Source organism: Salmo trutta, chromosome 27, assembly GCF_901001165.1.
Source record: "Salmo trutta chromosome 27, fSalTru1.1, whole genome shotgun sequence".
NCBI lineage: Eukaryota > Metazoa > Chordata > Actinopteri > Salmoniformes > Salmonidae > Salmo > Salmo trutta.
In genome coordinates this window covers 28,958,319-28,973,383 of record NC_042983.1, presented here as the reverse complement: position 1 = coordinate 28,973,383, position 15,065 = coordinate 28,958,319, and the positions used below count along the sequence as shown (strand labels likewise).

Genomic DNA, 15,065 nt, shown 5'->3' with positions numbered 1-15,065 from the left:
AAAGCTTGTCCGGAGAAGACGAGGTGAGCGCTACCATCAGTCCTGTGTCATGCCAACAGTAAAGCATCCTGAGACCATTCATGCGTGGGGTTGCTTCTCAGCCAAGGGAATGGGCTCACTCACGATTTTGCCTACGAACACAGCCATGAATAAAGAATGGTACCAACACATTCTCCGAGAGCAACTTCTCCCAACCATCCAGGAAGAGTTTGGTTACGAACAATGCCTTTTCCAGCATGATGGAGCACCTTGCCATAAGGCAGAAGTGATAACTAAGTGCCTCGGGGAACAAAACATTGATATTTTGGGTCCATGGCCAGGAAACTGGTCAATCCTCAAGAGGCGGGTGGACAAACAAAAATACACAAATTCTGACAAACTCCAAGCATTGATTATGCAAGAATAGGCTGCTATCAGTCAGGATGTGGCCCAGAAGTTAATTGACAGCATGCCAGGGCGGATTGCAGAGGTCTTGATAAAGAAGGGTCAACACTGCAAATATTGACTCTTTGCATCAACTTCATGTAATTGTCAATAAAAGCCTTTGACACTTATGAAATGGTTGTAATTATACTTCAGTATTCCATAGTAACATCTGACAAAAATATCTAAAGACACTGAAGCAGCAAACTTTATGGAAATTAATATTTGTTTCATTCTCAAAACCTTTGGCCACGACTGTATACATTTGTATAAAGAGCATTCTTCTGATTCAGGACACTAAATCACTGATTCCCAGGCAGCAGTTAGTCAGCTGTTAGTCAGTGGAGTCTTTAGTAATGAAGGCTTTATGTGCAGGCAGCCCTGGTAAATTAGCCATGTCACTGGAGAAGGAATCAAAATATTACCACTGACCCATTGAGGAGGGGGGAAGGGGCGAATATGCGGTTTTGATAACAGAAGACGGTGGTGAAAGAGGGGATGATGAAAGGAAGGAGATACTGGAGGGAAAGTGAGAGAGAGAAAGATAGAGGGAAAGCAATAAGAGAGCTAAGGAAGGCATGCAGAGAAACAGAAAAGCAGCAGTGTGTCCGTTCACCCTGAGCCTCCTTGAGATGAATGGGGTGAATTTTAGATGAGGAGCACACAGTGAAATGGAGATGAGAGAGCGGTACCGGCTGTGTGTTCTGTTGTCTGTGTGCTCTGCTGCTGGTGCTGCTGCTGTGGAACAGCCAGTGAGTGCCCTTTCATTTCTAATGCGTCTCTTCCTCCCGTAGCCATCAGAGTATCGACCAACTCGCTGCCCCCCTCCCCCTCCATCCCCTCAGAAACACGAGTGACGCCTGCTCGACAGAAACCAGATATTAGCATCTCAAACAGATATCTCACTGATTGCCCACTGCAACCCCGGTGGTTACATTGCAGCAGGCCAGTGTGGCACCGTATTCTGCAGTTTGTGTTTACCCAATGCTGACTAGCGCAATGTAACCACCATCACAGATATTTACTTCCCCACCCGCTTACAACTATGTACAACATAGTACTCTTCATACTAGCAGATGGCAGCCACACTGTTTTTATTGGTGGTGTATTAGTACTGGTAGTAGTAACTAGGATACACACACACACACGGAGGGACCTCGGGAAATTACAATTGTTCCAGAACAGGGCAGCACGACTGGCCCTTAAATGTACATGGAGAGCAGTGCCGTTTATGATGAGGGAGGACAATTTTGTTTTTTGATGAGCATGGCCTTATTTCTATTATAGCATATTGGATGACTGTCATTCATATTCCATTCACCCAGTTCAATGCAACATCAATAGGTTTATGATACTGCATCATACTCAAATGTTCCTTATACCCATCATGAGGTTGATACAACCTAGCCTATGAATGAAAGTTTACAACATAGGTGCACACAGGTCGAGAGAGAAATTTGAGGTGACACATGGACAGACAGTGACATATTCAATACCGCCTTCCACACTCTTGCCTGCATCTAGCTTATCTAGATAATCATGTGTAATCATTAGTCCAACAGTTGCAATCAAAAGTTATTAGACAAATTCTGGTATTTTTATCCCCATTTCATTTGCTTTCGTTTAAGAAACGATTTTCAACAGAATCGCCGGAATGAATACACCCTTGATCACGCGTAAACACAGTTCACTTTCATAGCAGCCACGTTGTATTCTTTCTCACATCTATGCACTCTCCTCCTCTCACCTTTTCCCTTTGTTTGTGGACTTCAATGCACATCAGCTGTATGTGACCAGGCGAAAAATTATTTCCAAGCCAAACCATGTCATAACCACTGCACACAGCCTACATCGTTGTCCCCATATTAGCTAAAGTAACATTAGCATCCTAGTCAACATAGCTAACAGAACTGTGTTAGTAAACCCACCACAATCAGGCAGTAACGTTGTGTATAGTCAGTAAGCGGTTTAGCATTTACGCCGGCAGGCCCCGGTGGCAAGAAATTTATAAAACCAAAAGCTAACCTTGACTTGGAAGAGTCAGCTAGCTAACATAGCATCCCTCTGTTTGAGCCAGGTCATTGTGTAGGCTAAACTAGCCATCTGCAAGTAAGTGAAAATGAAAGTGAAAAAAGACTCTCTTCTCCTTAATTTGTGAAGAAATTCATTTTTGAAAACTCTTTCTCTTTGAGTCAACAACTCACCACATTTTATGCAATGCAGTGCTAGCTAGCTGTAGCTTATGCTTTCAGTACTAGATTCATTTTCTGATCCTTTGATTGGGTGGACAACATGTTAGTTCAAGCTGCAAGAGAGCTCTGATAGGATGGAGTATGTCCTCCGGAAGTTGTCATAATTACTGTGTAAGTCTATGGAAGCGGGTGAGAACCAAGAGCCTCCAAGGTTTGTATTGAAGTCAATGTACCAAGAGGAGGACGGAAGCTATCTGTCCTCCGGCTACTCCGTGGTGCTACCCTACAGAGTGTTGTTGAGGCTGCTGTAGACCTTCATTGCCATTTTACCTGTTGTTGTTGTTGTCTTAGCTGATTAGCTGTTTTTGTCTTACCCGTTGTTGTCTCAGCTAGCTCTCGCAATCAACACCTGTGATTGCTTTATGCCTCGCTTTATGTCTCTCTCAAATGTCAATATGCCTTGTATACTGTTGTTTAGGTTAGTTATCATTGTTTTAGTTTACAATGGAGCCCCTAGTTCTACTCATCATACCTCTGATACCTCCTTTGTCCCACCTCCCACACATGCGGTGATCTCACCCAGTATAACCAGCATGTCCAGAGATGCAACCTCTCTTATCATCACTCAGTACCTGGGCTTACCTCCGCTGTACCCGCACCCCACCACACCCCTGTCTGCACATTATGCCCTGAATCTATTCTACCATGCCCAGAAATCTACTCCTTTTATTCTTTGTCCCCAACGCTCTAGACGACCAATTTTGATAGCCTTTAGACGTACCCATGTGGAGGTAAACCCAGGCCAGGCGTGTCCCCAGGCACCCTCATTTGTTGACTTCTGTGATCGAAAAAGCCTTGGTTTCATGCATGTTAACATCAGAAGCCTCCTCACTAAGTTTGTTTTACTCACTGCTTTAGCACACTCCGCCAACCCTGATGTCCTTGCCGTGTCTGAATCCTGGCTTAGGAAGGCCACCAAAAATCCTGAGATTTCCATACCCAACTACAACATTTTCCGTCAAGATGGAACTGCCAAAGGGGGAGGAGTTGCAATCGACTGCAGAGAGAGCCTGCAAAGTTCTGTCATACTTACCAGGTCTATGGCCAAACAGTTCGAGCTTCTAAATAAAAAAATTAATCTCTCCAGAAATAAGTTTCTCACTGTTGCCGCCTGTTATCGACCCCCCTCCACTCCCAGCTGTGCCCTGGACACCATATGTGAATTGATCGCCCCCCATCTAGCTTCAGAGTTCGTTCTGTTAGGTGACCTAAACTGGGATATGCTTAACACCCCGGCAGTCCTACAATCTAAGCTAGATGCCCTCAATCTCACACAAATCATCAAGGAACCCACCAGGTACAACCCTAAATCCGTAAATATGGGCACCCTCATAGACATTATCCTGACCAACTTGCCCTCCAAATACACTTCTGCTGTTTTCAGGTCAGGATCTCAGCGATCACTACCTCATTGCCTGTATCCGCTATGGGTCCGCGGTCAAACGACCTCCCCTCATCACTGTCAAACGCTCCCTTAAACACTTCTGCGAGCAGGCCTTTCTAAGCGATCTGGCCCGGGTATCCTGGAAGGATATTGACCTCATCCCGTCAGTCGTGGATGCCTGGTCGTTCTTTAAAAGTAATTTCCTCACCATCTTAGATAAGCATGCCCCTTTCAAAAAATGCAGAACTAAGAACAGATATAGCCCGTGGTTCACTCCAGACCTGACTGCCCTTGACCAGCACAAAAACATCCTGTGGCGGACTGCAATAGTATCGAATAGTCCCTGCGATATGCAACTGTTCAGGGAAGTCAGGAACCAATACACACAGTCAGTCAGGAAAGCAAAGGCTAGCTTTTTCAAGCAGAAATTTGTATACTGTAGCTCTAACTCCAAAAAGTTTTGGGACACTGTAAAGTCCATGGAGAACAAGAGCACCTCCTCCCAGCTGCCCACTGCGCTGAGGCTAGGTAACACGGTCACCACCGATAAATCCATGATAATCAAACATTTCAGCTACTCGCCCGAGCCTTCCCAGCTTCTCCTTCACCCAAATCCAGATAGCAGATGTTCTGAAAGAGCTGCAAAACCTGGACCCGTACAAATCAGCTGGGCTAGACAATCTGGACCGTCTCTTTCTTAAGCTATCCTCCGCCATTGTTGCAACCCCTATTACCAGCCTGTTCAACCTCTCTTTCGTATCGTCCGAGATCCCTAAAGATTGGAAAGCTTCCCCGGTCATCCTCATCTTCAAAGGGGGTGACACTCTAGACCCAAACTGTTACAGACCTATATCTATCCTGCCCTGCCTCTCTAAAGTCCTCGAAAGCCAAGTTAATAAACAGATCACTGACCATTTCGAATCCCACCGTACCTTCTTCGCTGTGCAATCTGGTTTCCGAGCCGGTCACAGGTGCACCTCAGCCACGCTCAAGGTACTAAACGATATCATAACCGCCATCGATAAAAGACAGTACTGTGCAGCCGTCTTCATCGACCTGGCCAAGGCTTTCGACTCTGTCAATCACCGTAATCTTATCGGCAGACTCAATAGCCTTGGTTTCTCTAATGACTGCCTCGCCTGGTTCACCAACTACTTTGCAGACAGAGTTCAGTGTGTCAAATCGGAGGGCCTGTTGTCCGGACCTCTGGCAGTCTCTATGGGGGTACCACAGGGTTCAATTCTCGGGCCAACTCTTTTCTCTGTATATATCAATGATGTCGCTCTTGCTGCGGGTGATTCCCTGATCCACCTCTACGCAGACGACACCATTCTGTATACTTCTGGCCCTTCTTTGGACACTGTGCTAACTAACCTCCAAAGGAACTTCAATGCCATACAACACTCCTTCCGTGGCATCCAACTGCTCTTAAACGCTAGTAAAACCAAATGCATGCTTTTCAACTGTTCGCTGCCCGCACTCGCCCGTCTGACTAGCATCACCACCCAGGACTGTTCTGACCTAGAATATGTGGACAACTATAAATACCTAGGTGTCTGGCTAGACTGTAAACTCTCCTTCCAGACTCATATTAAACATCTCCGATCCAAAATCAAATCTAGAATCGGCTTTATATTTCGCAACAAAGCCTCCTTCACTCACGCCGCCAAACTTTCCCTCATAAAACTGACTATCCTACCGATCCTTACTTTGGCGATGTCATCTACAAAATAGCTTCCAATACTCTACTCAGCAAACTGGATGCAGTCTATCACAGTGCCATCCGTTTTGTTACCAAATCACCTTATAACACCCACCACTGCGACCTGTATGCTCTAGTCGGCTGGCCCTCGCTACATATTCGTCGCCAGACCCACTGGCTCCAGGTCAAGCTCAGCCTTATCTCAGCTCACTGGTCACGATAACAACACCCACCCGTAGCACACGTTCCAGCAGGTATATCTCACTGATCATCCCCAAAGCTAACACCTCATTTGGCCACCTTTCCTTCCAGGTCTCTGCTGCCAGTGACTGGAATGAATTGCAAAAATCGCTGAAGCTGGAGACTTATATTTCCCTCACCAACTTTAAACATCAGCTATCTGAGGAGTTAACCGATCGCTGCAGCTGTACATAGTCCATCTGTAAATAGACCACCCAGTCTACCTACCTCATCCCCATACTGTTTTTATTTACTTTTCTGCACACCAGTATCTCTGCTTGCACACCATCATCTGCTCATTTATCACTCCAGTGTTAATCTGCAAAATTGTAATTCTTCGCTACTATGGCCTATTTATTGCCTACCTCCTTATGCCTTTTGCACACACTGTATATAGACTTTCTTTTTTCTACTGTGTCATTGACTTGTTTATTGTGTTATTGGCTTGTTTATTCCATGTTATTCCATGTGTAACTCTGCGTTGTCTGTGTCACACTGCTTTGCTTTATCTTGGCCAGGTCACAGTTGTAAATGAGAACTTGTTCTCAACTAGCCTACCTGGTTAAATAAAGGTGAAATAAAAAAATAATAAAAAAAACAGCTCGGACACCCATGCATATCCCACAAGACATGCTACCAGAGGTTTCTTCACAATCCCCAAGTCAAGAACAGACTATGGGAGGCGCACAGTACTACACAGAGCCATTACTACATGGAACTGTATTCCACATCAGGTAACTGGTGCAAGAAGTAGAATCAGATTTTAAAAAACAGATAAAAATACAACTTATGGAACAGCGGAGACTGTGAAGAGACACACACACACACAGGCACAGACACACAAGATAAAACACACACTCTATACACACCTACACATGGATGTAGTATTGTAGATATGTGATAGTAGAGTAGTGGCCTTAGGAAACACACTTAATGTGTTGTGAAAAGTGTTATGAAATGTAATGTCATGTAATATTTTAAATTGTATGTAACTGCCTTAATGTTGCTGGGCCCCAGGAAGAGTAGCTTCTGCCTTTGCAGCAGCTATTGGGGATCCTTAATAAATACGAATACACACACCACTGATCTACCATCATGGCCACCACAGGGTACATGAATCTTACAGTCATCTCTTTCATGCATATTAAATCATATTATGCATTATGCATGGATTTCTGAGTGCTGCATTCCAGCGCAGTCATACTCGTCCCGTACCACTCTGGAGATGAGATGATCTCAGCTATCTCTACCTACAGTCTGATTTCACCCCTTCTCACAACTTAGCTTTCTTTCATGTCACAGGCTGCAGTGGCATAAGAAGTTTGAAATTACTTTTTCAAAGTCGGCCCATCCCATTGAAATACTTGCTAATCCACAGATGTAGGTTCAGCAATTGTGGAAAACAAACCGAAATGTAAATTCTATTGATGTAATACATTGGATCTTGTGTGGTCTTTTGAACCTTTTTTTAGTATGTTTGTTTGTTCCAGGCGTCAGGACCTGAGGGTCCTGTTAGAATAATTTGTATGTGTTAGGAAAATGACTTAACTGTTCCACTCTGAAATTATAGAATAGGGTGATATGTTTGAGAATCATGGGAAGATAAAATCAGGGTATGGGGAGATCGGTTAGGATTGTAAAACTTTGAGGTTATATTCTTTAGTAGGGATGTAAACAGAGTGAAGTTGTCGAGTAGATAATGGAAAAACATTGGAGGGTTTCAAACCAAGAGGGTCATAAAGGGGGAGGGGAGGTGAAAGCCTTGAAGAATGTGGCAACTTTTATGTTTCTTTGTGGTTAGTGGAAAAGTACTGGTTGTTTGAGAAGGGAGTGGTCTAAAGATAGGAATGTATGTGCGTATTATAAAAGGACTGAGTCCTAATTTTTGACTTTAGAACGTTCTCTGAATAAACTGTACAGACCTTTTGCAGAAAGCTGAGTCCTTGCCTAATTATTCTTAACCCAGTGTCTTACAAACCTTGGGGATTAGTCAAAGCTTATTGAATTATCATTGGGATTCAAAATTACCATAACAGGTCCTGAAGTCCATGCTGTTCTAGGAGTGGTGGAGCCAGATGTAGATTCTGTGGCTTCAACACTGAGTTACGCCTACTTCCTCAGCCAGGTAATGTGTGGGGACATGTTCACGTGTTCAAGGTATTTATGTGTGTACTGTATGTGTGTGTTTGTGTGTGTGTGTATGTATTACAGCCTTTTGAGTACTTGTTTGAGGTTGAGCTTACAGTACCAGTCAAAAGTTTGGACACACCTACTCATTCAAGGTTTGGTGTTTATTTTTACAATTCTTTTACTATATAGTGAAGACATCAAAACTATGAAATAACACATATGGAATCATGTAGTAACCAAAAAAGTGTTAAACAAACCAAAATATATTTGATGTCTTCACTATTATTCTACAATGTAAAAATAAAGAAAAACCCTGGAATGAGTGGGTGTGTCCAAAAGTTTGACTGGTACTGTATATGTATCTGCGTGTCTTGTATTTGTACTTTCTGTGTGTTTGTGTGTGTCTCAGAAGGAGAGCTCAGGCTGTGTGAGTGTCCCGGTCCTGTGTGGTCAGCGATGTGATGTGGGCTTGCCAGGGAGACGGTGTGGTACCTTGTGAGGGTGTGTGAGTCTGCTCTGTTGTGGAAAGACGACATCAACCTACTACAGCTCCACCACAGAGGAAAACTCTCCCTCACTCTGATGAGGGACGATGTGCTCAACAGGTACACACAGTAGACGTCTACCGATTAATCAGAATGGCCGATTAATTAGGGCCGATTTCAAGTTTTCATAACAATCGGAAATCGGTATTTTTGGACACCGATTTGGCAAATTATATATATATTTTTTTACACCTTTATTTAACTAGGCAAGTCCGTTAAGAACACATTCTTATTTTCAATGACGGCCTAGGAATGGTGGGTTAACTGCCTTGTTCAGGGGCAGAACGACAGATTTTTACCTTGTCAGCTCGGGGATTCAATCTTGCAACTTTACGGTTAACTTGTCCAACGCTCAAACCACCTGCTTTACATTGCACTCCACGAGGAGCCTGCCTGTTACGCGAATGCAGTAAGAAGCCAAGGTAAGTTGCTAGCTAACATTAAACTTATCTTATAAAAAACAATCAATCAATCAATCATAATCACTAGTTAACTACACATGGTTGATGATATTACTAGTTTATCTAGCCTGTCCTGCATTGCATATAATCGATGCGGTGCACATTCGCGAAAAAGGACAGTCGTTGCTCCAAAGTGTACATAACCATAAACATCAATGTCTTTCTTAAAATCAATATACACGTATATATTTTTAAACCTGCATATTTAGTTAATAATGCCTGCTAACATGAATTTCTTTTAACTAGGGAAAATATGTCACCTCTTGCAGCAGAGTCAGGGTATATGCAGCAGTTTGGGCCACCTGGCTCGTTGCGAACTGTGTGAAGACTATTTCTTCCTAACAAAGACAGCCAACTTCGCCAAACGGGCAATGATTTAACAAAAGCGCATTTGCGAAAAAAGCACAATCGTTGCACGACTGTACCTAACCATAAACATCAATGCCTTTCTTAAAATCAATACACAGAAGTTTAGCTAAAAGAAATCCAGGTTAGCAGGCAATATTAACCAGGTGAAATTGTGTCACTTCTCTTGCGTTCATTGCACGCAGAGTCAGGGTATATGCAACAGTTTGGGCTGCCTGGCTCGTTGTGAACTAATTTGCCAGAATTTTACGTAATTATGACATAACATTGAAGGTTGTGCAATGTAACAGGAATATTTAGACTTAGGGATGCCACCCGTTAGATAAAATACGGAACGGTTCCGTATTTCACTGAAAGAATAAACGTTTTGTTTTCGAGATGATAGTTTCCGGATTCGACCATATTAATGACCTACGGCTCGTATTTCTGTGTGTTTATTATATTATAATTAAGTCTATGATTTGATATTTGATAGAGCAGTCTGACTGAGCAGTGGTAGGCACCAGCAGGCTCGTAAGCATTCATTCAAACAGCACTTTTGTGCGTTTTGCCAGCAGCTCTTCGCAATGCTTCAAGCATTGCGCGGTTTATGACTTCAAGCCTATCAACTCCCGAGATTAGGCTGGTGTAACCGATGTGAAATGGCTAGCTAGTTAGCGGGGTGCGCGCTAATAGCGTTTCAAACATCACTCGCTCTGGGACTTGGAGTAGTTGTTCCCCTTGCTCTGCATGGGTAACGCTGCTTCGAGGGTGGCTGTTGTCAATATGTTCCTGGTTCGAGCCCAGGTAGGAGCGAGGAGAGGGACGGAAGCTATACTGTTACACTGGCAATACTAAAGTGCCTATAAGAACATCCAATAGTCAAAGGTATATGAAATACAAATCGTATAGAGAGAAATAGTCCTATCATTCCTATAATAACTACAACCTAAAACTTCTTACCTGGGAATATTGAAGACTCATGTTAAAAGAACAACCAGCTTTTGTATGTTCTCATGTTCTGAGCAAGGAACTTAAACGTTAGCTTTCTTACATGGCACATATTGTACTTTTACTTTCTTCTCCAACACTTTGTTTTTGCATTATTTAAACCAAATTGAACATGTTTAATTATTTATTTGAGGCTAAATTGATTTTATTGATGTATTATATTAAGTTAAAATAAGTGTTCATTCAGTAATGGTAATTGTCATTATTAGAAAGGGGAAAAAATCGGCCGATTAATCGGTAGCGGCTTTTTGGTCCTCCAATAATCGGTATCGGCGTTGAAAAATCATAATCCGTCGACCTCTAACACACACACAGACACACATACACAAATCATGTAGTTGATATTTTGTGTGTGTGTGTACATTTGCGTGTTGGTATTGCTCAGATGTGTGTATTAGGTGGTATAGTATGGAAGTGTATGTTTAGGATTTCAGACAGATCCTGAGGGCTTTGTGAAGATGTAGTATAATGTGCCCTTCCCCCTGTCTGTTCCAGCTCCGACTATGAAGCTCTGGAGTCCAGCATCCTCCGAGTGGTCCATCACCACGAGCAACGGGCAGGAGGGTAGGGGGTGTCGTGCATGGCGATGGTGGTCACCAGGGAGATTCTTCAAGAGGCAGTGGAGCAGATCTGTGTGCCGCTGGGGGAGCTGCTAGGAGGTGAGGACCAATGGTGCCCCCGCTGGGGGTAATGGGCTGATGCAGGACTCACACTAAGCCCCCGATATTACTCGGTTATAACACCCACCAGGTGAGAGGGTGGGTGTGCAGTTAGGAGGGACGGGACTGCAGAGTAACAAGTCATTACATCTAGGCAGTGAGAGAATACAAGAGGGTCAGAGTGTGTAAGTGTGTGTATGTGTGTCTGTCCATGTGTGTTTCTTTCATACCCTCTGTATACTGGGTTTGTTGTGTTTGTCAAATACGTCGTTATGACTCCCTGCCTCATACATGGTGTGTGAGTGTTGACTGTATGTGCATGTATTTGTGTTCTTCCCCTGCCAATAAATCAATCAAACAAGCCTGCAATCTTGTTAGAGAGGTTAAGTAGCTCTGGAGGTTATCAGGAAATTACAGAAATTACAGATTTTTGTTCTCCATTGCGTATCCTGCTTATATCTATTGTTTTAGCTGTGATGTACCGGCTAGGGTGTGTGCGCATGCTTATGTGTGTATGTGTGCTGTGCTTACGGAGCACAGTACCACCCAACAGCTCCTAAGTGTAATGAATTTAACTGATGTCACTGACATCAATTTGTTAGCCTCTGTATGATATGATAGTCTTGATGCAAAGTCCCTGAGATTTTTGCAGTCAGTATATTTTTCCTTCGTTTCAGTGCCACATACAAACATAATAGCATGTACAGCTAATATTACACCAATGACTGAATATTGGTTTGTTTTTGATGTAGCCGGTGGGTTTTTTCTCGCAGGCCCTGAGGCTGCAGTCAGAGGAGCTGTGGATCAAAGATGGCCGTCGCTCAGTGGACCTGGAGGAGCTGCTGAGGGTGTTGCAGGAGAGGAGCGGCTTCTCACCCTATGATGACACAACCAGTCCTAACGCTGGCGAGGCCCAGCTTCAAGGTGTGTGTTTATAGCTGGTAAGGTTAAAGATGTGGTTATTTGTGTAGTGTAATGTCTGTCTGTCTGTCTAAAGGCAGTGTAACTCATGATTTGGAGAATTTACATGGAATTGGAATTAGAGTAGACAGTTTAAATTGGAATTCTAAAACATTTGTTTGGAATTTAATTAGAATTTAGATATTTACAACTTTTATTGAATGATATGTAGTTTGTATATACATTTGAATAATTTCATATTTGTATGTATATATTTGTGTCTACATTATAGCCAGATTTTCTGTGCCTAAACAATGACATTAAACGTACAGTATAGTTTTAATCGATATTAGTTGGCTTCCTCCAAACATGTACTCCGGGTGAATGGGGTGTGTGTTTGACAGGTATGGATATAGAGCTCATGTTTCTGAAGGAGCTGAAGGAGTTCTCTGATGGGGAGCTGACCATATCGTTCACCATTGTGTCAGTAGATCTGAAGGTAAGGTCAAAGGTCATTAGCAAAACAAAACTAGAAATGGAAATAAACTCCCATAATTTACCCTTTTGGTTACCCTGATAGTGTTATTTTGTGTTTACACTAAATTGCGTAAAGAATATACACTACCCATCAAAGGTTTGAGGTCACTTAGAAATGCCCTTGTTTTTTAAAGAAAAGCACTTTTTTTTGTCCATTTAAAATAACATCAAATTGAATAGAACTATAGTGTAGACATTGTTAATGTTGTAAATTATTATTGTAGCTGGAAATGGCTGATTTTTTATTTAATATCTACATAGACATACAGAGGCCCATTATCAGCAACCTTCACTCCTGTGTTCCAATGAAACGTTGTGTTAGCTAGTCCAAGTTTATAATTTTAAAAGGCTAATTAATCATTAGAAAACCCTTTTGCAATTATGTTCGAACAACTGAAAACTGTTGTTCTGATTTAAAGAAGCAATTAAAATGGCCTTCTTTAAACGAGTTGAGTATCTGGAGCATCAGCATTTGTGGGTTTCGATTACAGGCTCAAAATGGCCAGAAACAAATAACTTTCTTCTGAAACTCGTCAGTCTATTCTTCTGAGAAATGAAGGCTATTCCGTGCGAGAAATTGCCAAGAAACTAAAAATCTCATACAATGCTGTGTACTACTCCCTTCACAGAACGGCGCAAACTGGCTCTAACCAAAAGAAAGAGGAGTGGGAGGCCCTGGTGCACAACTGAGCAAGAGGACAAGAGTACATTAGAGTGTCTAGTTTGAGAAGCAGATGCCTCACAAGTCTTCAACTGGCACCTTCATTAAATAGTACCCGCAAAACATCAGTCTCAACGTCAACAATGAAGAGGCGACTCCGGGATGCTGGCCTTCTAGGCAGAGTTGCAAAGAAAAAGCGATATCTCAGACTGGCCAATAAAAAGAAAAGATGAAGATGGGCGAAAGAACACAGACCCTGGACAGAAGGAACTCTGCCTAGAAGGACAGCATCCACTGAATCTTCACTGTTGACGTTGAGACTGGGGTTTTGCGGGTACTACAGTTGAAGTCGGAAGTTTACATACACCTTAGCCAAATACATTTAAACTCAGTTTTTCAAAATTCCTGATATTTAATCAGAGTAAAAATTCCCTGTCTTAGGTCAGTTAGGATCACCACTTTATTTTAAGAATGTGAAATGTCAGAATAATAGTAGAGAGTGATTTATTTCAGCTTTTATTTCTTTCATCACATTTCCAGTGGGTCAGAAGTTTACATACACTCAATTAGTATTTGGTAACATTGCCTTTAAATTGTTTAACTTGGGTCAAACGTTTAGGGTAGCCTTCCACAAGCTTCCCACCATAAGTTGGGTGAATTTTGGCCCATTCCTCCTGACAGAGCTGGTGTAACTGAGTCAGGTTTGTAGGCCTCCTTGTTCGCACAAGCTTTTTCAGTTCTGCCCACAAATTTTCTATGGGATTGGGGTTAGAGCTTTGTGATGACCACTCCAATACCTTGACTTTGTTGTCCTTAAGCCATTTTGCAACAACTTTGGAAGTATGCTTGGTGTCATTGTCCATTTGGAAGACCCATTTGCAACCAAGCTTTAACTTCCTGACTGATGTCTTGAGATGTTGCTTCAATATATCCACATAATTTTCCTTCCAACATGAAGCCATCTATTTTGTGAAGTGCACCAGTCCCTCCTGCAGCAAAGCACCCCCACAACATGATGCTGCCACCCCCGTGCTTTATGGTTGGGATGGTGTTCTTCGGCTTGCAAGCATCCTCCTTTTTCCTCCAAACATAACGATGGTCATTATGGCCAAACAGTTCTATTTTTGTTTCATCAGACCAGAGGAGATTTCTCCAAAATGTACAATCTTTGTCCCCATGAGCAGTTGCAACCCGTAGTCTGTCTTTTTCTATGGCGGTTTTGGAGCAGTGGCTTCTTCCTTGCTGAGCGGCCTTTCAGGTTATGTCGATATAGGACTTGTTTTGCTGTGGATATAAATACTTTTATACCTGTTTCCTCCAGCATCTTCACAAGGTCCTTTGTTGTTCTGGGATTGATTTGCACTTTTTGCACCAAAGTACGTTAATCTCTGGGAGACAGAACGCGTCTCCTTCCTGAGTGATATGACGGCTGCGTAGTGCCATGGCGTTTATACTTGCGTACTATTGTTTGTTCAGATGAACGTGGTACCTTCAGGCGTTTGGAAATTGCTCCCAAGGATGAACCAGACGTGTGAAGGTCTACAATTTTTTTTCTGAGGTTTTGGCTGATTTCGCCATGATGTCAAGCAAAGAGGCACTGAGTTTGAAGGTAGGCATTGAAATACATCCACAGGTACTCCTCCAATTGACTCAAATTATGTAAATTAGCCTATCAGAAGCTTCTAAAGCCATGACATAATTTTCTGGAATTTCACAAGCTGTTTAAAGGCACAGTCAACTTAGTTTATGTAAACTTCTGACCCACTGGAATTGTGATACAGTGAATTATAAGTGAAATAATCTGTCTGTAAACAA

The 15,065-nt window shown here is 42.6% G+C and overlaps 1 long non-coding RNA gene across 4 annotated transcripts in view; it reads left to right on the top strand.

The window, feature by feature from the left end:
- Nucleotides 1-7,341: 7,341 nt before the first annotated feature.
- Nucleotides 7,342-15,065, top strand: part of LOC115164828 (uncharacterized) — a 31,984-nt gene continuing 24,260 nt past the window's right edge. For 2 of the 4 annotated variants that reach the window (XR_003869993.1, XR_003869994.1), the window contains exons 1-5: nucleotides 7,342-8,126; nucleotides 8,541-8,736; nucleotides 10,989-11,152; nucleotides 11,926-12,076; nucleotides 12,457-12,551. This is a non-coding gene — a long non-coding RNA (uncharacterized LOC115164828). Of the gene's footprint in view, nucleotides 8,127-8,540; nucleotides 8,737-10,988; nucleotides 11,153-11,925; nucleotides 12,094-12,456; nucleotides 12,613-15,065 lie in introns of those variants that run through there. The other 2 variants (XR_003869995.1, XR_003869992.1) reach the window with 2 other exon arrangements.